The sequence below is a fragment of the Rhinoderma darwinii genome (genome assembly GCF_050947455.1).
Source record: "Rhinoderma darwinii isolate aRhiDar2 chromosome 5 unlocalized genomic scaffold, aRhiDar2.hap1 SUPER_5_unloc_27, whole genome shotgun sequence".
In the NCBI taxonomy this organism is placed as follows: domain Eukaryota; kingdom Metazoa; phylum Chordata; class Amphibia; order Anura; family Rhinodermatidae; genus Rhinoderma; species Rhinoderma darwinii.
The window spans coordinates 210,642-232,054 of NW_027461784.1; the positions used below are offsets into that span (position 1 = coordinate 210,642).

Here is a 21,413-nt window from a genome sequence, read left to right on the forward strand (position 1 = left end):
TGCTTGCACCACAATGCAGTGCTGAAAGAGGAGGAATCTACATAAAAACGCCTTCCTGGCAACGCCCAAATGCCCTGCTGCCATGCAGATAAACACTGGCAGCGGCAGCAAGTGCATGCCCACAGCCACCCCTTGTTCCTTCACACCTTGTATCAGCTGTAATCCAGTCCAGTCCAGTGCTGCCTGCTGAGCAGCACTGACCAACACTGCCTGGGCCCAGGCTTTTATCTCTGAGGCCCCATTATGATGTCAGAAAGCTGGCTCTGGAATCCTGAGGGCTCCACTATGACACGTGCAAAGTTCCGTCTGAACTTTATATAAGACGGTGAGGCTCAGTCAGTCACTCAGTGTTGCCTGAGAGGGCAACACTGCAACAGCCGGCCGCCAGGCTGTCTTTTTTTTGCACAGCTAGTTGCCTCCAGGAGGCCACAAGAGGGAGACAAGGGACTGCAAAATGGAAAATAGGCATCCACCAACTTTACAGACAACTTCTCCTTGCTCCTACAACCTCCATCCTTGCACAGTTTGTTATTCTTCTAGGTAACATAGTAACAAATCCAAATTGCTGCTCTCTTTGTAGGCAAGCAAGGCTTTGTTGCAACTGCAATTCTTACTTCTTCTTGAAATGTAGGGACGACAGTACATTCCATCACATCCATCTAGTGTACACAGGTAGGTCCATTGTGGCGGGCAGGCGAGCGGGCGGGCTGCTTTATTGGCTGTTTGCTGTTCCCCTACTCCACTCCACTATTTGACTGTTGTGCTGCATCAATCAATCAATCAATCAATCAATCAATCAATCAATCAATCAATCAATCAGTGGCTGGCTCAGGTGCAGCTCTTTAACTTACCTAAAAGGGAGGGCGGAGAGAAGACAAGGAAGGTGAATGAGGTGTTCCAATGTGAAATGCCGGAAACACAGAAACACAGACGACACACAACAAGAGGTGGCAATCTATTCATTAATTGCATTTAATCAATGAGCTCATTATCACTCATGCATTGTCCAACAGGTGTTGAAATAATGGGATTAAAAGGGGAGATCCCTTCAGAAAGACAGAAACAATAGCAAAGACAAAAAACACTTTTGGAATCTGCTTTTAGTCAACACATAAGGAAAGGGTGCACCGGTCCTGGAAATACTGCAATACCAGGTCAATGCGTGGAGTGGACAGAGCAAGCTCTATTTCCATCTCCCTGTTCTAAAAATCCATTTAATATATGGTCCCCAGATAGGGGACGTATCAGATATTAAACTGATAAGAACAGATACTACACTTGATCTTAGCCAAAAGGCCGAGAAGCGATAACCCGAACGGGCCGCGCGTTGCCCGAGCCTGCCCGATACTGCTGTTCAGCCCTTGCAGCGATTCAGCCTACTTCTAGGCAATTCCATGGGGCCCTGCAGGCTCACACACTCACAGCTACACGGGAGGTGAATAAAGGCCGGAGAGGAAGCCAGACAGGATTTGCTTCTTTTGCTTGCACCACAATGCAGTGCTGAAAGAGGAGGAATCTACATAAAAACGCCTTCCTGGCAACGCCCAAATGCCCTGCTGCCATGCAGATAAACACTGGCAGCGGCAGCAAGTGCATGCCCACAGCCACCCCTTGTTCCTTCACACCTTGTATCAGCTGTAATCCAGTCCAGTCCAGTGCTGCCTGCTGAGCAGCACTGACCAACACTGCCTGGGCCCAGGCTTTTATCTCTGAGGCCCCATTATGATGTCAGAAAGCTGGCTCTGGAATCCTGAGGGCTCCACTATGACACGTGCAAAGTTCCGTCTGAACTTTATATAAGACGGTGAGGCTCAGTCAGTCACTCAGTGTTGCCTGAGAGGGCAACACTGCAACAGCCGGCCGCCAGGCTGTCTTTTTTTTGCACAGCTAGTTGCCTCCAGGAGGCCACAAGAGGGAGACAAGGGACTGCAAAATGGAAAATAGGCATCCACCAACTTTACAGACAACTTCTCCTTGCTCCTACAACCTCCATCCTTGCACAGTTTGTTATTCTTCTAGGTAACATAGTAACAAATCCAAATTGCTGCTCTCTTTGTAGGCAAGCAAGGCTTTGTTGCAACTGCAATTCTTACTTCTTCTTGAAATGTAGGGACGACAGTACATTCCATCACATCCATCTAGTGTACACAGGTAGGTCCATTGTGGCGGGCAGGCGAGCGGGCGGGCTGCTTTATTGGCTGTTTGCTGTTCCCCTACTCCACTCCACTATTTGACTGTTGTGCTGCATCAATCAATCAATCAATCAATCAATCAATCAATCAATCAATCAATCAATCAATCAGTGGCTGGCTCAGGTGCAGCTCTTTAACTTACCTAAAAGGGAGGGCGGAGAGAAGACAAGGAAGGTGAATGAGGTGTTCCAATGTGAAATGCCGGAAACACAGAAACACAGACGACACACAACAAGAGGTGGCAATCTATTCATTAATTGCATTTAATCAATGAGCTCATTATCACTCATGCATTGTCCAACAGGTGTTGAAGTAATGGGATTAAAAGGGGAGATCCCTTCAGAAAGACAGAAACAATAGCAAAGACAAAAAACACTTTTGGAATCTGCTTTTAGTCAACACATAAGGAAAGGGTGCACCGGTCCTGGAAATACTGCAATACCAGGTCAATGCGTGGAGTGGACAGAGCAAGCTCTATTTCCATCTCCCTGTTCTAAAAATCCATTTAATATATGGTCCCCAGATAGGGGACGTATCAGATATTAAACTGATAAGAACAGATACTACACTTGATCCTAGCCAAAAGGCCGAGAAGCGATAACCCGAACGGGCCGCGCGTTGCCCGAGCCTGCCCGATACTGCTGTTCAGCCCTTGCAGCGATTCAGCCTACTTCTAGGCAATTCCATGGGGCCCTGCAGGCTCACACACTCACAGCTACACGGGAGGTGAATAAAGGCCGGAGAGGAAGCCAGACAGGATTTGCTTCTTTTGCTTGCACCACAATGCAGTGCTGAAAGAGGAGGAATCTACATAAAAACGCCTTCCTGGCAACGCCCAAATGCCCTGCTGCCATGCAGATAAACACTGGCAGCGGCAGCAAGTGCATGCCCACAGCCACCCCTTGTTCCTTCACACCTTGTATCAGCTGTAATCCAGTCCAGTCCAGTGCTGCCTGCTGAGCAGCACTGACCAACACTGCCTGGGCCCAGGCTTTTATCTCTGAGGCCCCATTATGATGTCAGAAAGCTGGCTCTGGAATCCTGAGGGCTCCACTATGACACGTGCAAAGTTCCGTCTGAACTTTATATAAGACGGTGAGGCTCAGTCAGTCACTCAGTGTTGCCTGAGAGGGCAACACTGCAACAGCCGGCCGCCAGGCTGTCTTTTTTTTGCACAGCTAGTTGCCTCCAGGAGGCCACAAGAGGGAGACAAGGGACTGCAAAATGGAAAATAGGCATCCACCAACTTTACAGACAACTTCTCCTTGCTCCTACAACCTCCATCCTTGCACAGTTTGTTATTCTTCTAGGTAACATAGTAACAAATCCAAATTGCTGCTCTCTTTGTAGGCAAGCAAGGCTTTGTTGCAACTGCAATTCTTACTTCTTCTTGAAATGTAGGGACGACAGTACATTCCATCACATCCATCTAGTGTACACAGGTAGGTCCATTGTGGCGGGCAGGCGAGCGGGCGGGCTGCTTTATTGGCTGTTTGCTGTTCCCCTACTCCACTCCACTATTTGACTGTTGTGCTGCATCAATCAATCAATCAATCAATCAATCAATCAATCAATCAATCAATCAATCAATCAGTGGCTGGCTCAGGTGCAGCTCTTTAACTTACCTAAAAGGGAGGGCGGAGAGAAGACAAGGAAGGTGAATGAGGTGTTCCAATGTGAAATGCCGGAAACACAGAAACACAGACGACACACAACAAGAGGTGGCAATCTATTCATTAATTGCATTTAATCAATGAGCTCATTATCACTCATGCATTGTCCAACAGGTGTTGAAATAATGGGATTAAAAGGGGAGATCCCTTCAGAAAGACAGAAACAATAGCAAAGACAAAAAACACTTTTGGAATCTGCTTTTAGTCAACACATAAGGAAAGGGTGCACCGGTCCTGGAAATACTGCAATACCAGGTCAATGCGTGGAGTGGACAGAGCAAGCTCTATTTCCATCTCCCTGTTCTAAAAATCCATTTAATATATGGTCCCCAGATAGGGGACGTATCAGATATTAAACTGATAAGAACAGATACTACACTTGATCTTAGCCAAAAGGCCGAGAAGCGATAACCCGAACGGGCCGCGCGTTGCCCGAGCCTGCCCGATACTGCTGTTCAGCCCTTGCAGCGATTCACCCTACTTCTAGGCAATTCCATGGGGCCCTGCAGGCTCACACACTCACAGCTACACGGGAGGTGAATAAAGGCCGGAGAGGAAGCCAGACAGGATTTGCTTCTTTTGCTTGCACCACAATGCAGTGCTGAAAGAGGAGGAATCTACATAAAAACGCCTTCCTGGCAACGCCCAAATGCCCTGCTGCCATGCAGATAAACACTGGCAGCGGCAGCAAGTGCATGCCCACAGCCACCCCTTGTTCCTTCACACCTTGTATCAGCTGTAATCCAGTCCAGTCCAGTGCTGCCTGCTGAGCAGCACTGACCAACACTGCCTGGGCCCAGGCTTTTATCTCTGAGGCCCCATTATGATGTCAGAAAGCTGGCTCTGGAATCCTGAGGGCTCCACTATGACACGTGCAAAGTTCCGTCTGAACTTTATATAAGACGGTGAGGCTCAGTCAGTCACTCAGTGTTGCCTGAGAGGGCAACACTGCAACAGCCGGCCGCCAGGCTGTCTTTTTTTTGCACAGCTAGTTGCCTCCAGGAGGCCACAAGAGGGAGACAAGGGACTGCAAAATGGAAAATAGGCATCCACCAACTTTACAGACAACTTCTCCTTGCTCCTACAACCTCCATCCTTGCACAGTTTGTTATTCTTCTAGGTAACATAGTAACAAATCCAAATTGCTGCTCTCTTTGTAGGCAAGCAAGGCTTTGTTGCAACTGCAATTCTTACTTCTTCTTGAAATGTAGGGACGACAGTACATTCCATCACATCCATCTAGTGTACACAGGTAGGTCCATTGTGGCGGGCAGGCGAGCGGGCGGGCTGCTTTATTGGCTGTTTGCTGTTCCCCTACTCCACTCCACTATTTGACTGTTGTGCTGCATCAATCAATCAATCAATCAATCAATCAATCAATCAATCAATCAATCAGTGGCTGGCTCAGGTGCAGCTCTTTAACTTACCTAAAAGGGAGGGCGGAGAGAAGACAAGGAAGGTGAATGAGGTGTTCCAATGTGAAATGCCGGAAACACAGAAACACAGACGACACACAACAAGAGGTGGCAATCTATTCATTAATTGCATTTAATCAATGAGCTCATTATCACTCATGCATTGTCCAACAGGTGTTGAAATAATGGGATTAAAAGGGGAGATCCCTTCAGAAAGACAGAAACAATAGCAAAGACAAAAAACACTTTTGGAATCTGCTTTTAGTCAACACATAAGGAAAGGGTGCACCGGTCCTGGAAATACTGCAATACCAGGTCAATGCGTGGAGTGGACAGAGCAAGCTCTATTTCCATCTCCCTGTTCTAAAAATCCATTTAATATATGGTCCCCAGATAGGGGACGTATCAGATATTAAACTGATAAGAACAGATACTACACTTGATCTTAGCCAAAAGGCCGAGAAGCGATAACCCGAACGGGCCGCGCGTTGCCCGAGCCTGCCCGATACTGCTGTTCAGCCCTTGCAGCGATTCAGCCTACTTCTAGGCAATTCCATGGGGCCCTGCAGGCTCACACACTCACAGCTACACGGGAGGTGAATAAAGGCCGGAGAGGAAGCCAGACAGGATTTGCTTCTTTTGCTTGCACCACAATGCAGTGCTGAAAGAGGAGGAATCTACATAAAAACGCCTTCCTGGCAACGCCCAAATGCCCTGCTGCCATGCAGATAAACACTGGCAGCGGCAGCAAGTGCATGCCCACAGCCACCCCTTGTTCCTTCACACCTTGTATCAGCTGTAATCCAGTCCAGTCCAGTGCTGCCTGCTGAGCAGCACTGACCAACACTGCCTGGGCCCAGGCTTTTATCTCTGAGGCCCCATTATGATGTCAGAAAGCTGGCTCTGGAATCCTGAGGGCTCCACTATGACACGTGCAAAGTTCCGTCTGAACTTTATATAAGACGGTGAGGCTCAGTCAGTCACTCAGTGTTGCCTGAGAGGGCAACACTGCAACAGCCGGCCGCCAGGCTGTCTTTTTTTTGCACAGCTAGTTGCCTCCAGGAGGCCACAAGAGGGAGACAAGGGACTGCAAAATGGAAAATAGGCATCCACCAACTTTACAGACAACTTCTCCTTGCTCCTACAACCTCCATCCTTGCACAGTTTGTTATTCTTCTAGGTAACATAGTAACAAATCCAAATTGCTGCTCTCTTTGTAGGCAAGCAAGGCTTTGTTGCAACTGCAATTCTTACTTCTTCTTGAAATGTAGGGACGACAGTACATTCCATCACATCCATCTAGTGTACACAGGTAGGTCCATTGTGGCGGGCAGGCGAGCGGGGCGGGCTGCTTTATTGGCTGTTTGCTGTTCCCCTACTCCACTCCACTATTTGACTGTTGTGCTGCAATCAATCAATCAATCAATCAATCAATCAATCAATCAATCAATCAATCAATCAGTGGCTGGCTCAGGTGCAGCTCTTTAACTTACCTAAAAGGGAGGGCGGAGAGAAGACAAGGAAGGTGAATGAGGTGTTCCAATGTGAAATGCCGGAAACACAGAAACACAGACGACACACAACAAGAGGTGGCAATCTATTCATTAATTGCATTTAATCAATGAGCTCATTATCACTCATGCATTGTCCAACAGGTGTTGAAATAATGGGATTAAAAGGGGAGATCCCTTCAGAAAGACAGAAACAATAGCAAAGACAAAAAACACTTTTGGAATCTGCTTTTAGTCAACACATAAGGAAAGGGTGCACCGGTCCTGGAAATACTGCAATACCAGGTCAATGCGTGGAGTGGACAGAGCAAGCTCTATTTCCATCTCCCTGTTCTAAAAATCCATTTAATATATGGTCCCCAGATAGGGGACGTATCAGATATTAAACTGATAAGAACAGATACTACACTTGATCTTAGCCAAAAGGCCGAGAAGCGATAACCCGAACGGGCCGCGCGTTGCCCGAGCCTGCCCGATACTGCTGTTCAGCCCTTGCAGCGATTCAGCCTACTTCTAGGCAATTCCATGGGGCCCTGCAGGCTCACACACTCACAGCTACACGGGAGGTGAATAAAGGCCGGAGAGGAAGCCAGACAGGATTTGCTTCTTTTGCTTGCACCACAATGCAGTGCTGAAAGAGGAGGAATCTACATAAAAACGCCTTCCTGGCAACGCCCAAATGCCCTGCTGCCATGCAGATAAACACTGGCAGCGGCAGCAAGTGCATGCCCACAGCCACCCCTTGTTCCTTCACACCTTGTATCAGCTGTAATCCAGTCCAGTCCAGTGCTGCCTGCTGAGCAGCACTGACCAACACTGCCTGGGCCCAGGCTTTTATCTCTGAGGCCCCATTATGATGTCAGAAAGCTGGCTCTGGAATCCTGAGGGCTCCACTATGACACGTGCAAAGTTCCGTCTGAACTTTATATAAGACGGTGAGGCTCAGTCAGTCACTCAGTGTTGCCTGAGAGGGCAACACTGCAACAGCCGGCCGCCAGGCTGTCTTTTTTTTGCACAGCTAGTTGCCTCCAGGAGGCCACAAGAGGGAGACAAGGGACTGCAAAATGGAAAATAGGCATCCACCAACTTTACAGACAACTTCTCCTTGCTCCTACAACCTCCATCCTTGCACAGTTTGTTATTCTTCTAGGTAACATAGTAACAAATCCAAATTGCTGCTCTCTTTGTAGGCAAGCAAGGCTTTGTTGCAACTGCAATTCTTACTTCTTCTTGAAATGTAGGGACGACAGTACATTCCATCACATCCATCTAGTGTACACAGGTAGGTCCATTGTGGCGGGCAGGCGAGCGGGCGGGCTGCTTTATTGGCTGTTTGCTGTTCCCCTACTCCACTCCACTATTTGACTGTTGTGCTGCATCAATCAATCAATCAATCAATCAATCAATCAATCAATCAATCAATCAATCAATCAGTGGCTGGCTCAGGTGCAGCTCTTTAACTTACCTAAAAGGGAGGGCGGAGAGAAGACAAGGAAGGTGAATGAGGTGTTCCAATGTGAAATGCCGGAAACACAGAAACACAGACGACACACAACAAGAGGTGGCAATCTATTCATTAATTGCATTTAATCAATGAGCTCATTATCACTCATGCATTGTCCAACAGGTGTTGAAATAATGGGATTAAAAGGGGAGATCCCTTCAGAAAGACAGAAACAATAGCAAAGACAAAAAACACTTTTGGAATCTGCTTTTAGTCAACACATAAGGAAAGGGTGCACCGGTCCTGGAAATACTGCAATACCAGGTCAATGCGTGGAGTGGACAGAGCAAGCTCTATTTCCATCTCCCTGTTCTAAAAATCCATTTAATATATGGTCCCCAGATAGGGGACGTATCAGATATTAAACTGATAAGAACAGATACTACACTTGATCTTAGCCAAAAGGCCGAGAAGCGATAACCCGAACGGGCCGCGCGTTGCCCGAGCCTGCCCGATACTGCTGTTCAGCCCTTGCAGCGATTCAGCCTACTTCTAGGCAATTCCATGGGGCCCTGCAGGCTCACACACTCACAGCTACACGGGAGGTGAATAAAGGCCGGAGAGGAAGCCAGACAGGATTTGCTTCTTTTGCTTGCACCACAATGCAGTGCTGAAAGAGGAGGAATCTACATAAAAACGCCTTCCTGGCAACGCCCAAATGCCCTGCTGCCATGCAGATAAACACTGGCAGCGGCAGCAAGTGCATGCCCACAGCCACCCCTTGTTCCTTCACACCTTGTATCAGCTGTAATCCAGTCCAGTCCAGTGCTGCCTGCTGAGCAGCACTGACCAACACTGCCTGGGCCCAGGCTTTTATCTCTGAGGCCCCATTATGATGTCAGAAAGCTGGCTCTGGAATCCTGAGGGCTCCACTATGACACGTGCAAAGTTCCGTCTGAACTTTATATAAGACGGTGAGGCTCAGTCAGTCACTCAGTGTTGCCTGAGAGGGCAACACTGCAACAGCCGGCCGCCAGGCTGTCTTTTTTTTGCACAGCTAGTTGCCTCCAGGAGGCCACAAGAGGGAGACAAGGGACTGCAAAATGGAAAATAGGCATCCACCAACTTTACAGACAACTTCTCCTTGCTCCTACAACCTCCATCCTTGCACAGTTTGTTATTCTTCTAGGTAACATAGTAACAAATCCAAATTGCTGCTCTCTTTGTAGGCAAGCAAGGCTTTGTTGCAACTGCAATTCTTACTTCTTCTTGAAATGTAGGGACGACAGTACATTCCATCACATCCATCTAGTGTACACAGGTAGGTCCATTGTGGCGGGCAGGCGAGCGGGCGGGCTGCTTTATTGGCTGTTTGCTGTTCCCCTACTCCACTCCACTATTTGACTGTTGTGCTGCAATCAATCAATCAATCAATCAATCAATCAATCAATCAATCAATCAATCAATCAGTGGCTGGCTCAGGTGCAGCTCTTTAACTTACCTAAAAGGGAGGGCGGAGAGAAGACAAGGAAGGTGAATGAGGTGTTCCAATGTGAAATGCCGGAAACACAGAAACACAGACGACACACAACAAGAGGTGGCAATCTATTCATTAATTGCATTTAATCAATGAGCTCATTATCACTCATGCATTGTCCAACAGGTGTTGAAATAATGGGATTAAAAGGGGAGATCCCTTCAGAAAGACAGAAACAATAGCAAAGACAAAAAACACTTTTGGAATCTGCTTTTAGTCAACACATAAGGAAAGGGTGCACCGGTCCTGGAAATACTGCAATACCAGGTCAATGCGTGGAGTGGACAGAGCAAGCTCTATTTCCATCTCCCTGTTCTAAAAATCCATTTAATATATGGTCCCCAGATAGGGGACGTATCAGATATTAAACTGATAAGAACAGATACTACACTTGATCTTAGCCAAAAGGCCGAGAAGCGATAACCCGAACGGGCCGCGCGTTGCCCGAGCCTGCCCGATACTGCTGTTCAGCCCTTGCAGCGATTCAGCCTACTTCTAGGCAATTCCATGGGGCCCTGCAGGCTCACACACTCACAGCTACACGGGAGGTGAATAAAGGCCGGAGAGGAAGCCAGACAGGATTTGCTTCTTTTGCTTGCACCACAATGCAGTGCTGAAAGAGGAGGAATCTACATAAAAACGCCTTCCTGGCAACGCCCAAATGCCCTGCTGCCATGCAGATAAACACTGGCAGCGGCAGCAAGTGCATGCCCACAGCCACCCCTTGTTCCTTCACACCTTGTATCAGCTGTAATCCAGTCCAGTCCAGTGCTGCCTGCTGAGCAGCACTGACCAACACTGCCTGGGCCCAGGCTTTTATCTCTGAGGCCCCATTATGATGTCAGAAAGCTGGCTCTGGAATCCTGAGGGCTCCACTATGACACGTGCAAAGTTCCGTCTGAACTTTATATAAGACGGTGAGGCTCAGTCAGTCACTCAGTGTTGCCTGAGAGGGCAACACTGCAACAGCCGGCCGCCAGGCTGTCTTTTTTTTGCACAGCTAGTTGCCTCCAGGAGGCCACAAGAGGGAGACAAGGGACTGCAAAATGGAAAATAGGCATCCACCAACTTTACAGACAACTTCTCCTTGCTCCTACAACCTCCATCCTTGCACAGTTTGTTATTCTTCTAGGTAACATAGTAACAAATCCAAATTGCTGCTCTCTTTGTAGGCAAGCAAGGCTTTGTTGCAACTGCAATTCTTACTTCTTCTTGAAATGTAGGGACGACAGTACATTCCATCACATCCATCTAGTGTACACAGGTAGGTCCATTGTGGCGGGCAGGCGAGCGGGCGGGCTGCTTTATTGGCTGTTTGCTGTTCCCCTACTCCACTCCACTATTTGACTGTTGTGCTGCATCAATCAATCAATCAATCAATCAATCAATCAATCAATCAATCAATCAATCAATCAACAGTGGCTGGCTCAGGTGCAGCTCTTTAACTTACCTAAAAGGGAGGGCGGAGAGAAGACAAGGAAGGTGAATGAGGTGTTCCAATGTGAAATGCCGGAAACACAGAAACACAGACGACACACAACAAGAGGTGGCAATCTATTCATTAATTGCATTTAATCAATGAGCTCATTATCACTCATGCATTGTCCAACAGGTGTTGAAATAATGGGATTAAAAGGGGAGATCCCTTCAGAAAGACAGAAACAATAGCAAAGACAAAAAACACTTTTGGAATCTGCTTTTAGTCAACACATAAGGAAAGGGTGCACCGGTCCTGGAAATACTGCAATACCAGGTCAATGCGTGGAGTGGACAGAGCAAGCTCTATTTCCATCTCCCTGTTCTAAAAATCCATTTAATATATGGTCCCCAGATAGGGGACGTATCAGATATTAAACTGATAAGAACAGATACTACACTTGATCTTAGCCAAAAGGCCGAGAAGCGATAACCCGAACGGGCCGCGCGTTGCCCGAGCCTGCCCGATACTGCTGTTCAGCCCTTGCAGCGATTCAGCCTACTTCTAGGCAATTCCATGGGGCCCTGCAGGCTCACACACTCACAGCTACACGGGAGGTGAATAAAGGCCGGAGAGGAAGCCAGACAGGATTTGCTTCTTTTGCTTGCACCACAATGCAGTGCTGAAAGAGGAGGAATCTACATAAAAACGCCTTCCTGGCAACGCCCAAATGCCCTGCTGCCATGCAGATAAACACTGGCAGCGGCAGCAAGTGCATGCCCACAGCCACCCCTTGTTCCTTCACACCTTGTATCAGCTGTAATCCAGTCCAGTCCAGTGCTGCCTGCTGAGCAGCACTGACCAACACTGCCTGGGCCCAGGCTTTTATCTCTGAGGCCCCATTATGATGTCAGAAAGCTGGCTCTGGAATCCTGAGGGCTCCACTATGACACGTGCAAAGTTCCGTCTGAACTTTATATAAGACGGTGAGGCTCAGTCAGTCACTCAGTGTTGCCTGAGAGGGCAACACTGCAACAGCCGGCCGCCAGGCTGTCTTTTTTTTGCACAGCTAGTTGCCTCCAGGAGGCCACAAGAGGGAGACAAGGGACTGCAAAATGGAAAATAGGCATCCACCAACTTTACAGACAACTTCTCCTTGCTCCTACAACCTCCATCCTTGCACAGTTTGTTATTCTTCTAGGTAACATAGTAACAAATCCAAATTGCTGCTCTCTTTGTAGGCAAGCAAGGCTTTGTTGCAACTGCAATTCTTACTTCTTCTTGAAATGTAGGGACGACAGTACATTCCATCACATCCATCTAGTGTACACAGGTAGGTCCATTGTGGCGGGCAGGCGAGCGGGCGGGCTGCTTTATTGGCTGTTTGCTGTTCCCCTACTCCACTCCACTATTTGACTGTTGTGCTGCATCAATCAATCAATCAATCAATCAATCAATCAATCAATCAATCAATCAATCAAGTGGCTGGCTCAGGTGCAGCTCTTTAACTTACCTAAAAGGGAGGGCGGAGAGAAGACAAGGAAGGTGAATGAGGTGTTCCAATGTGAAATGCCGGAAACACAGAAACACAGACGACACACAACAAGAGGTGGCAATCTATTCATTAATTGCATTTAATCAATGAGCTCATTATCACTCATGCATTGTCCAACAGGTGTTGAAATAATGGGATTAAAAGGGGAGATCCCTTCAGAAAGACAGAAACAATAGCAAAGACAAAAAACACTTTTGGAATCTGCTTTTAGTCAACACATAAGGAAAGGGTGCACCGGTCCTGGAAATACTGCAATACCAGGTCAATGCGTGGAGTGGACAGAGCAAGCTCTATTTCCATCTCCCTGTTCTAAAAATCCATTTAATATATGGTCCCCAGATAGGGGACGTATCAGATATTAAACTGATAAGAACAGATACTACACTTGATCTTAGCCAAAAGGCCGAGAAGCGATAACCCGAACGGGCCGCGCGTTGCCCGAGCCTGCCCGATACTGCTGTTCAGCCCTTGCAGCGATTCAGCCTACTTCTAGGCAATTCCATGGGGCCCTGCAGGCTCACACACTCACAGCTACACGGGAGGTGAATAAAGGCCGGAGAGGAAGCCAGACAGGATTTGCTTCTTTTGCTTGCACCACAATGCAGTGCTGAAAGAGGAGGAATCTACATAAAAACGCCTTCCTGGCAACGCCCAAATGCCCTGCTGCCATGCAGATAAACACTGGCAGCGGCAGCAAGTGCATGCCCACAGCCACCCCTTGTTCCTTCACACCTTGTATCAGCTGTAATCCAGTCCAGTCCAGTGCTGCCTGCTGAGCAGCACTGACCAACACTGCCTGGGCCCAGGCTTTTATCTCTGAGGCCCCATTATGATGTCAGAAAGCTGGCTCTGGAATCCTGAGGGCTCCACTATGACACGTGCAAAGTTCCGTCTGAACTTTATATAAGACGGTGAGGCTCAGTCAGTCACTCAGTGTTGCCTGAGAGGGCTGAGAGGGCAACACTGCAACAGCCGGCGCCAGGCTGTCTTTTTTTTGCACAGCTAGTTGCCTCCAGGAGGCCACAAGAGGGAGACAAGGGACTGCAAAATGGAAAATAGGCATCCACCAACTTTACAGACAACTTCTCCTTGCTCCTACAACCTCCATCCTTGCACAGTTTGTTATTCTTCTAGGTAACATAGTAACAAATCCAAATGCTGCTCTCTTTGTAGGCAAGCAAGGCTTTGTTGCAACTGCAATTCTTACTTCTTCTTGAAATGTAGGGACGACAGTACATTCCATCACATCCATCTAGTGTACACAGGTAGGTCCATTTGTGCGGGCAGGCGAGCGGGCGGGCTGCTTTATTGGCTGTTTGCTGTTCCCCTACTTCCACTCCACTATTTGACTGTTGTGCTGCATCAATCAATCAATCAATCAATCAATCAATCAATCAATCAGTGGCTGGCTCAGGTGCAGCTCTTTAACTTACCTAAAAGGGAGGGCGGAGAGAAGACAAGGAAGGTGAATGAGGTGTTCCAATGTGAAATGCCGGAAACACAGAAACACAGACGACACACAACAAGAGGTGGCAATCTATTCATTAATTGCATTTAATCAATGAGCTCATTATCACTCATGCATTGTCCAACAGGTGTTGAAATAATGGGATTAAAAGGGAGATCCCTTCAGAAAGACAGAAACAATAGCAAAGACAAAAAACACTTTTGGAATCTGCTTTTAGTCAACACATAAGGAAGGGTGCACCGGTCCTGGAAATACTGCAATACCAGGTCAATGCGTGGAGTGGACAGAGCAGCTCTATTTCCATCTCCTGTTCTAAAAATCCATTTAATTATGGTCCCCAGATAGGGACGTATCAGATATTAAACTGATAAGAACAGATACTACACTTGATCTTAGCCAAAAGGCCGAGAAGCGATAACCCGAACGGGCCGCGCGTTGCCGAGCCTGCCCGATACTGCTGTTCAGCCCTTGCAGCGATTCAGCCTACTTCTAGGCAATTCCATGGGGCCCTGCAGGCTCACACACTCACAGCTACACGGGAGGTGAATAAAGGCCGGAGAGGAAGCCAGACAGGATTTGCTTCTTTTGCTTGCACCACAATGCAGTGCTGAAAGAGGAGGAATCTACATAAAAACATCTTCCTGGCAACGCCCAAATGCCCTGCTGCCATGCAGATAAACACTGGCAGCGGCAGCAAGTGCATGCCCACAGCCACCCCTTGTTCCTTCACACCTTGTATCAGCTGTAATCCAGTCCAGTCCAGTGCTGCCTGCTGAGCAGCACTGACCAACACTGCCTGGGCCCAGGCTTTTATCTCTGAGGCCCCATTATGATGTCAGAAAGCTGGCTCTGGAATCCTGAGGGCTCCACTATGACACGTGCAAAGTTCCGTCTGAACTTTATATAAGACGGTGAGGCTCAGTCAGTCACTCAGTGTTGCCTGAGAGGGCAACACTGCAACAGCCGGCCGCCAGGCTGTCTTTTTTTTGCACAGCTAGTTGCCTCCAGGAGGCCACAAGAGGGAGACAAGGGACTGCAAAATGGAAAATAGGCATCCACCAACTTTACAGACAACTTCTCCTTGCTCCTACAACCTCCATCCTTGCACAGTTTGTTATTCTTCTAGGTAACATAGTAACAAATCCAAATTGCTGCTCTCTTTGTAGGCAAGCAAGGCTTTGTTGCAACTGCAATTCTTACTTCTTCTTGAAATGTAGGGACGACAGTACATTCCATCACATCCATCTAGTGTACACAGGTAGGTCCATTGTGGCGGGCAGGCGAGCGGGCGGGCTGCTTTATTGGCTGTTTGCTGTTCCCCTACTCCACTCCACTATTTGACTGTTGTGCTGCATCAATCAATCAATCAATCAATCAATCAATCAATCAATCAATCAGTGGCTGGCTCAGGTGCAGCTCTTTAACTTACCTAAAAGGGAGGGCGGAGAGAAGACAAGGAAGGTGAATGAGGTGTTCCAATGTGAAATGCCGGAAACACAGAAACACAGACGACACACAACAAGAGGTGGCAATCTATTCATTAATTGCATTTAATCAATGAGCTCATTATCACTCATGCATTGTCCAACAGGTGTTGAAATAATGGGATTAAAAGGGGAGATCCCTTCAGAAAGACAGAAACAATAGCAAAGACAAAAAACACTTTTGGAATCTGCTTTTAGTCAACACATAAGGAAAGGGTGCACCGGTCCTGGAAATACTGCAATACCAGGTCAATGCGTGGAGTGGACAGAGCAAGCTCTATTTCCATCTCCCTGTTCTAAAAATCCATTTAATATATGGTCCCCAGATAGGGGACGTATCAGATATTAAACTGATAAGAACAGATACTACACTTGATCTTAGCCAAAAGGCCGAGAAGCGATAACCCGAACGGGCCGCGCGTTGCCCGAGCCTGCCCGATACTGCTGTTCAGCCCTTGCAGCGATTCAGCCTACTTCTAGGCAATTCCATGGGGCCCTGCAGGCTCACACACTCACAGCTACACGGGAGGTGAATAACGGCCGGAGAGGAAGCCAGACAGGATTTGCTTCTTTTGCTTGCACCACAATGCAGTGCTGAAAGAGGAGGAATCTACATAAAAACGCCTTCCTGGCAACGCCCAAATGCCCTGCTGCCATGCAGATAAACACTGGCAGCGGCAGCAAGTGCATGCCCACAGCCACCCCTTGTTCCTTCACACCTTGTATCAGCTGTAATCCAGTCCAGTCCAGTGCTGCCTGCTGAGCAGCACTGACCAACACTGCCTGGGCCCAGGCTTTTATCTCTGAGGCCCCATTATGATGTCAGAAAGCTGGCTCTGGAATCCTGAGGGCTCCACTATGACACGTGCAAAGTTCCGTCTGAACTTTATATAAGACGGTGAGGCTCAGTCAGTCACTCAGTGTTGCCTGAGAGGGCAACACTGCAACAGCCGGCCGCCAGGCTGTCTTTTTTTTGCACAGCTAGTTGCCTCCAGGAGGCCACAAGAGGGAGACAAGGGACTGCAAAATGGAAAATAGGCATCCACCAACTTTACAGACAACTTCTCCTTGCTCCTACAACCTCCATCCTTGCACAGTTTGTTATTCTTCTAGGTAACATAGTAACAAATCCAAATTGCTGCTCTCTTTGTAGGCAAGCAAGGCTTTGTTGCAACTGCAATTCTTACTTCTTCTTGAAATGTAGGGACGACAGTACATTCCATCACATCCATCTAGTGTACACAGGTAGGTCCATTGTGGCGGGCAGGCGAGCGGGCGGGCTGCTTTATTGGCTGTTTGCTGTTCCCCTACTCCACTCCACTATTTGACTGTTGTGCTGCATCAATCAATCAATCAATCAATCAATCAGTGGCTGGCTCAGGTGCAGCTCTTTAACTTACCTAAAAGGGAGGGCGGAGAGAAGACAAGGAAGGTGAATGAGGTGTTCCAATGTGAAATGCCGGAAACACAGAAACACAGACGACACACAACAAGAGGTGGCAATCTATTCATTAATTGCATTTAATCAATGAGCTCATTATCACTCATGCATTGTCCAACAGGTGTTGAAATAATGGGATTAAAAGGGGAGATCCCTTCAGAAAGACAGAAACAATAGCAAAGACAAAAAACACTTTTGGAATCTGCTTTTAGTCAACACATAAGGAAAGGGTGCACCGGTCCTGGAAATACTGCAATACCAGGTCAATGCGTGGAGTGGACAGAGCAAGCTCTATTTCCATCTCCCTGTTCTAAAAATCCATTTAATATATGGTCCCCAGATAGGGGACGTATCAGATATTAAACTGATAAGAACAGATACTACACTTGATCTTAGCCAAAAGGCCGAGAAGCGATAACCCGAACGGGCCGCGCGTTGCCCGAGCCTGCCCGATACTGCTGTTCAGCCCTTGCAGCGATTCAGCCTACTTCTAGGCAATTCCATGGGGCCCTGCAGGCTCACACACTCACAGCTACACGGGAGGTGAATAACGGCCGGAGAGGAAGCCAGACAGGATTTGCTTCTTTTGCTTGCACCACAATGCAGTGCTGAAAGAGGAGGAATCTACATAAAAACGCCTTCCTGGCAACGCCCAAATGCCCTGCTGCCATGCAGATAAACACTGGCAGCGGCAGCAAGTGCATGCCCACAGCCACCCCTTGTTCCTTCACACCTTGTATCAGCTGTAATCCAGTCCAGTCCAGTGCTGCCTGCTGAGCAGCACTGACCAACACTGCCTGGGCCCAGGCTTTTATCTCTGAGGCCCCATTATGATGTCAGAAAGCTGGCTCTGGAATCCTGAGGGCTCCACTATGACACGTGCAAAGTTCCGTCTGAACTTTATATAAGACGGTGAGGCTCAGTCAGTCACTCAGTGTTGCCTGAGAGGGCAACACTGCAACAGCCGGCCGCCAGGCTGTCTTTTTTTTGCACAGCTAGTTGCCTCCAGGAGGCCACAAGAGGGAGACAAGGGACTGCAAAATGGAAAATAGGCATCCACCAACTTTACAGACAACTTCTCCTTGCTCCTACAACCTCCATCCTTGCACAGTTTGTTATTCTTCTAGGTAACATAGTAACAAATCCAAATTGCTGCTCTCTTTGTAGGCAAGCAAGGCTTTGTTGCAACTGCAATTCTTACTTCTTCTTGAAATGTAGGGACGACAGTACATTCCATCACATCCATCTAGTGTACACAGGTAGGACCATTGTGGCGGGCAGGCGAGCGGGCGGGCTGCTTTATTGGCTGTTTGCTGTTCCCCTACTCCACTCCACTATTTGACTGTTGTGCTGCATCAATCAATCAATCAATCAATCAATCAATCAATCAATCAATCAATCAGTGGCTGGCTCAGGTACAGCTCTTTAACTTACCTAAAAGGGAGGGCGGAGAGAAGACAAGGAAGGTGAATGAGGTGTTCCAATGTGAAATGCCGGAAACACAGAAACACAGACGACACACAACAAGAGGTGGCAATCTATTCATTAATTGCATTTAATCAATGAGCTCATTATCACTCATGCATTGTCCAACAGGTGTTGAAATAATGGGATTAAAAGGGGAGATCCCTTCAGAAAGACAGAAACAATAGCAAAGACAAAAAACACTTTTGGAATCTGCTTTTAGTCAACACATAAGGAAAGGGTGCACCGGTCCTGGAAATACTGCAATACCAGGTCAATGCGTGGAGTGGACAGAGCAAGCTCTATTTCCATCTCCCTGTTCTAAAAATCCATTTAATATATGGTCCCCAGATAGGGGACGTATCAGATATTAAACTGATAAGAACAGATACTACACTTGATCTTAGCCAAAAGGCCGAGAAGCGATAACCCGAACGGGCCGCGCGTTGCCCGAGCCTGCCCGATACTGCTGTTCAGCCCTTGCAGCGATTCAGCCTACTTCTAGGCAATTCCATGGGGCCCTGCAGGCTCACACACTCACAGCTACACGGGAGGTGAATAAAGGCCGGAGAGGAAGCCAGACAGGATTTGCTTCTTTTGCTTGCACCACAATGCAGTGCTGAAAGAGGAGGAATCTACATAAAAACGCCTTCCTGGCAACGCCCAAATGCCCTGCTGCCATGCAGATAAACACTGGCAGCGGCAGCAAGTGCATGCCCACAGCCACCCCTTGTTCCTTCACACCTTGTATCAGCTGTAATCCAGTCCAGTCCAGTGCTGCCTGCTGAGCAGCACTGACCAACACTGCCTGGGCCCAGGCTTTTATCTCTGAGGCCCCATTATGATGTCAGAAAGCTGGCTCTGGAATCCTGAGGGCTCCACTATGACACGTGCAAAGTTCCGTCTGAACTTTATATAAGACGGTGAGGCTCAGTCAGTCACTCAGTGTTGCCTGAGAGGGCAACACTGCAACAGCCGGCCGCCAGGCTGTCTTTTTTTTGCACAGCTAGTTGCCTCCAGGAGGCCACAAGAGGGAGACAAGGGACTGCAAAATGGAAAATAGGCATCCACCAACTTTACAGACAACTTCTCCTTGCTCCTACAACCTCCATCCTTGCACAGTTTGTTATTCTTCTAGGTAACATAGTAACAAATCCAAATTGCTGCTCTCTTTGTAGGCAAGCAAGGCTTTGTTGCAACTGCAATTCTTACTTCTTCTTGAAATGTAGGGACGACAGTACATTCCATCACATCCATCTAGTGTACACAGGTAGGTCCATTGTGGCGGGCAGGCGAGCGGGCGGGCTGCTTTATTGGCTGTTTGCTGTTCCCCTACTCCACTCCACTATTTGACTGTTGTGCTGCATCAATCAATCAATCAATCAATCAATCAATCAATCAATCAATCAATCAATCAATCAATCAATCAGTGGCTGGCTCAGGTGCAGCTCTTTAACTTACCTAAAAGGGAGGGCGGAGAGAAGACAAGGAAGGTGAATGAGGTGTTCCAATGTGAAATGCCGGAAACACAGAAACACAGACGACACACAACAAGAGGTGGCAATCTATTCATTAATTGCATTTAATCAATGAGCTCATTATCACTCATGCATTGTCCAACAGGTGTTGAAATAATGGGATTAAAAGGGGAGATCCCTTCAGAAAGACAGAAACAATAGCAAAGACAAAAAACACTTTTGGAATCTGCTTTTAGTCAACACATAAGGAAAGGGTGCACCGGTCCTGGAAATACTGCAATACCAGGTCAATGCGTGGAGTGGACAGAGCAAGCTCTATTTCCATCTCCCTGTTCTAAAAATCCATTTAATATATGGTCCCCAGATAGGGGACGTATCAGATATTAAACTGATAAGAACAGATACTACACTTGATCTTAGCCAAAAGGCCGAGAAGCGATAACCCGAACGGGCCGCGCGTTGCCCGAGCCTGCCCGATACTGCTGTTCAGCCCTTGCAGCGATTCAGCCTACTTCTAGGCAATTCCATGGGGCCCTGCAGGCTCACACACTCACAGCTACACGGGAGGTGAATAAAGGCCGGAGAGGAAGCCAGACAGGATTTGCTTCTTTTGCTTGCACCACAATGCAGTGCTGAAAGAGGAGGAATCTACATAAAAACGCCTTCCTGGCAACGCCCAAATGCCCTGCTGCCATGCAGATAAACACTGGCAGCGGCAGCAAGTGCATGCCCACAGCCACCCCTTGTTCCTTCACACCTTGTATCAGCTGTAATCCAGTCCAGTCCAGTGCTGCCTGCTGAGCAGCACTGACCAACACTGCCTGGGCCCAGGCTTTTATCTCTGAGGCCCCATTATGATGTCAGAAAGCTGGCTCTGGAATCCTGAGGGCTCCACTATGACACGTGCAAAGTTCCGTCTGAACTTTATATAAGACGGTGAGGCTCAGTCAGTCACTCAGTGTTGCCTGAGAGGGCAACACTGCAACAGCCGGCCGCCAGGCTGTCTTTTTTTTGCACAGCTAGTTGCCTCCAGGAGGCCACAAGAGGGAGACAAGGGACTGCAAAATGGAAAATAGGCATCCACCAACTTTACAGACAACTTCTCCTTGCTCCTACAACCTCCATCCTTGCACAGTTTGTTATTCTTCTAGGTAACATAGTAACAAATCCAAATTGCTGCTCTCTTTGTAGGCAAGCAAGGCTTTGTTGCAACTGCAATTCTTACTTCTTCTTGAAATGTAGGGACGACAGTACATTCCATCACATCCATCTAGTGTACACAGGTAGGTCCATTGTGGCGGGCAGGCGAGCGGGCGGGCTGCTTTATTGGCTGT

At 47.9% G+C, this 21,413-nt stretch overlaps 14 non-coding genes across 14 annotated transcripts; all 14 read right to left on the minus strand.

Moving 5' to 3' along the window:
• Positions 1-1,117: 1,117 nt before the first annotated feature.
• LOC142688929 (U2 spliceosomal RNA) lies at positions 1,118-1,308 on the minus strand. Its single transcript, XR_012857965.1, has one exon. It is a non-coding gene; the product is annotated as a U2 spliceosomal RNA (small nuclear RNA).
• A 1,292-nt stretch (positions 1,309-2,600) lies between these two features.
• Positions 2,601-2,791, minus strand: LOC142688983 (U2 spliceosomal RNA). Its single transcript, XR_012858014.1, has one exon. It is a non-coding gene; the product is annotated as a U2 spliceosomal RNA (small nuclear RNA).
• A 1,292-nt stretch (positions 2,792-4,083) lies between these two features.
• On the minus strand, positions 4,084-4,274 carry LOC142688931 (U2 spliceosomal RNA). Its single transcript, XR_012857967.1, has one exon. It is a non-coding gene; the product is annotated as a U2 spliceosomal RNA (small nuclear RNA).
• Positions 4,275-5,558: 1,284 nt separating this feature from the next.
• Positions 5,559-5,749, minus strand: LOC142688932 (U2 spliceosomal RNA). The gene has a single exon (XR_012857968.1). It is a non-coding gene; the product is annotated as a U2 spliceosomal RNA (small nuclear RNA).
• A 1,290-nt stretch (positions 5,750-7,039) lies between these two features.
• Positions 7,040-7,230, minus strand: LOC142688934 (U2 spliceosomal RNA). Its single transcript, XR_012857969.1, has one exon. It is a non-coding gene; the product is annotated as a U2 spliceosomal RNA (small nuclear RNA).
• Positions 7,231-8,522: 1,292 nt separating this feature from the next.
• On the minus strand, positions 8,523-8,713 carry LOC142688935 (U2 spliceosomal RNA). Its single transcript, XR_012857970.1, has one exon. It is a non-coding gene; the product is annotated as a U2 spliceosomal RNA (small nuclear RNA).
• A 1,289-nt stretch (positions 8,714-10,002) lies between these two features.
• LOC142688936 (U2 spliceosomal RNA) lies at positions 10,003-10,193 on the minus strand. Its single transcript, XR_012857971.1, has one exon. It is a non-coding gene; the product is annotated as a U2 spliceosomal RNA (small nuclear RNA).
• Positions 10,194-11,488: 1,295 nt separating this feature from the next.
• On the minus strand, positions 11,489-11,679 carry LOC142688937 (U2 spliceosomal RNA). Its single transcript, XR_012857972.1, has one exon. It is a non-coding gene; the product is annotated as a U2 spliceosomal RNA (small nuclear RNA).
• A 1,289-nt stretch (positions 11,680-12,968) lies between these two features.
• Positions 12,969-13,159, minus strand: LOC142688938 (U2 spliceosomal RNA). Its single transcript, XR_012857973.1, has one exon. It is a non-coding gene; the product is annotated as a U2 spliceosomal RNA (small nuclear RNA).
• Positions 13,160-14,441: 1,282 nt separating this feature from the next.
• On the minus strand, positions 14,442-14,628 carry LOC142688993 (U2 spliceosomal RNA). The gene has a single exon (XR_012858023.1). It is a non-coding gene; the product is annotated as a U2 spliceosomal RNA (small nuclear RNA).
• Positions 14,629-15,907: 1,279 nt separating this feature from the next.
• On the minus strand, positions 15,908-16,098 carry LOC142688939 (U2 spliceosomal RNA). Its single transcript, XR_012857974.1, has one exon. It is a non-coding gene; the product is annotated as a U2 spliceosomal RNA (small nuclear RNA).
• A 1,264-nt stretch (positions 16,099-17,362) lies between these two features.
• LOC142688940 (U2 spliceosomal RNA) lies at positions 17,363-17,553 on the minus strand. The gene has a single exon (XR_012857975.1). It is a non-coding gene; the product is annotated as a U2 spliceosomal RNA (small nuclear RNA).
• A 1,284-nt stretch (positions 17,554-18,837) lies between these two features.
• Positions 18,838-19,028, minus strand: LOC142688941 (U2 spliceosomal RNA). Its single transcript, XR_012857976.1, has one exon. It is a non-coding gene; the product is annotated as a U2 spliceosomal RNA (small nuclear RNA).
• Positions 19,029-20,328: 1,300 nt separating this feature from the next.
• Positions 20,329-20,519, minus strand: LOC142688943 (U2 spliceosomal RNA). Its single transcript, XR_012857978.1, has one exon. It is a non-coding gene; the product is annotated as a U2 spliceosomal RNA (small nuclear RNA).
• Positions 20,520-21,413: the final 894 nt, after the last annotated feature.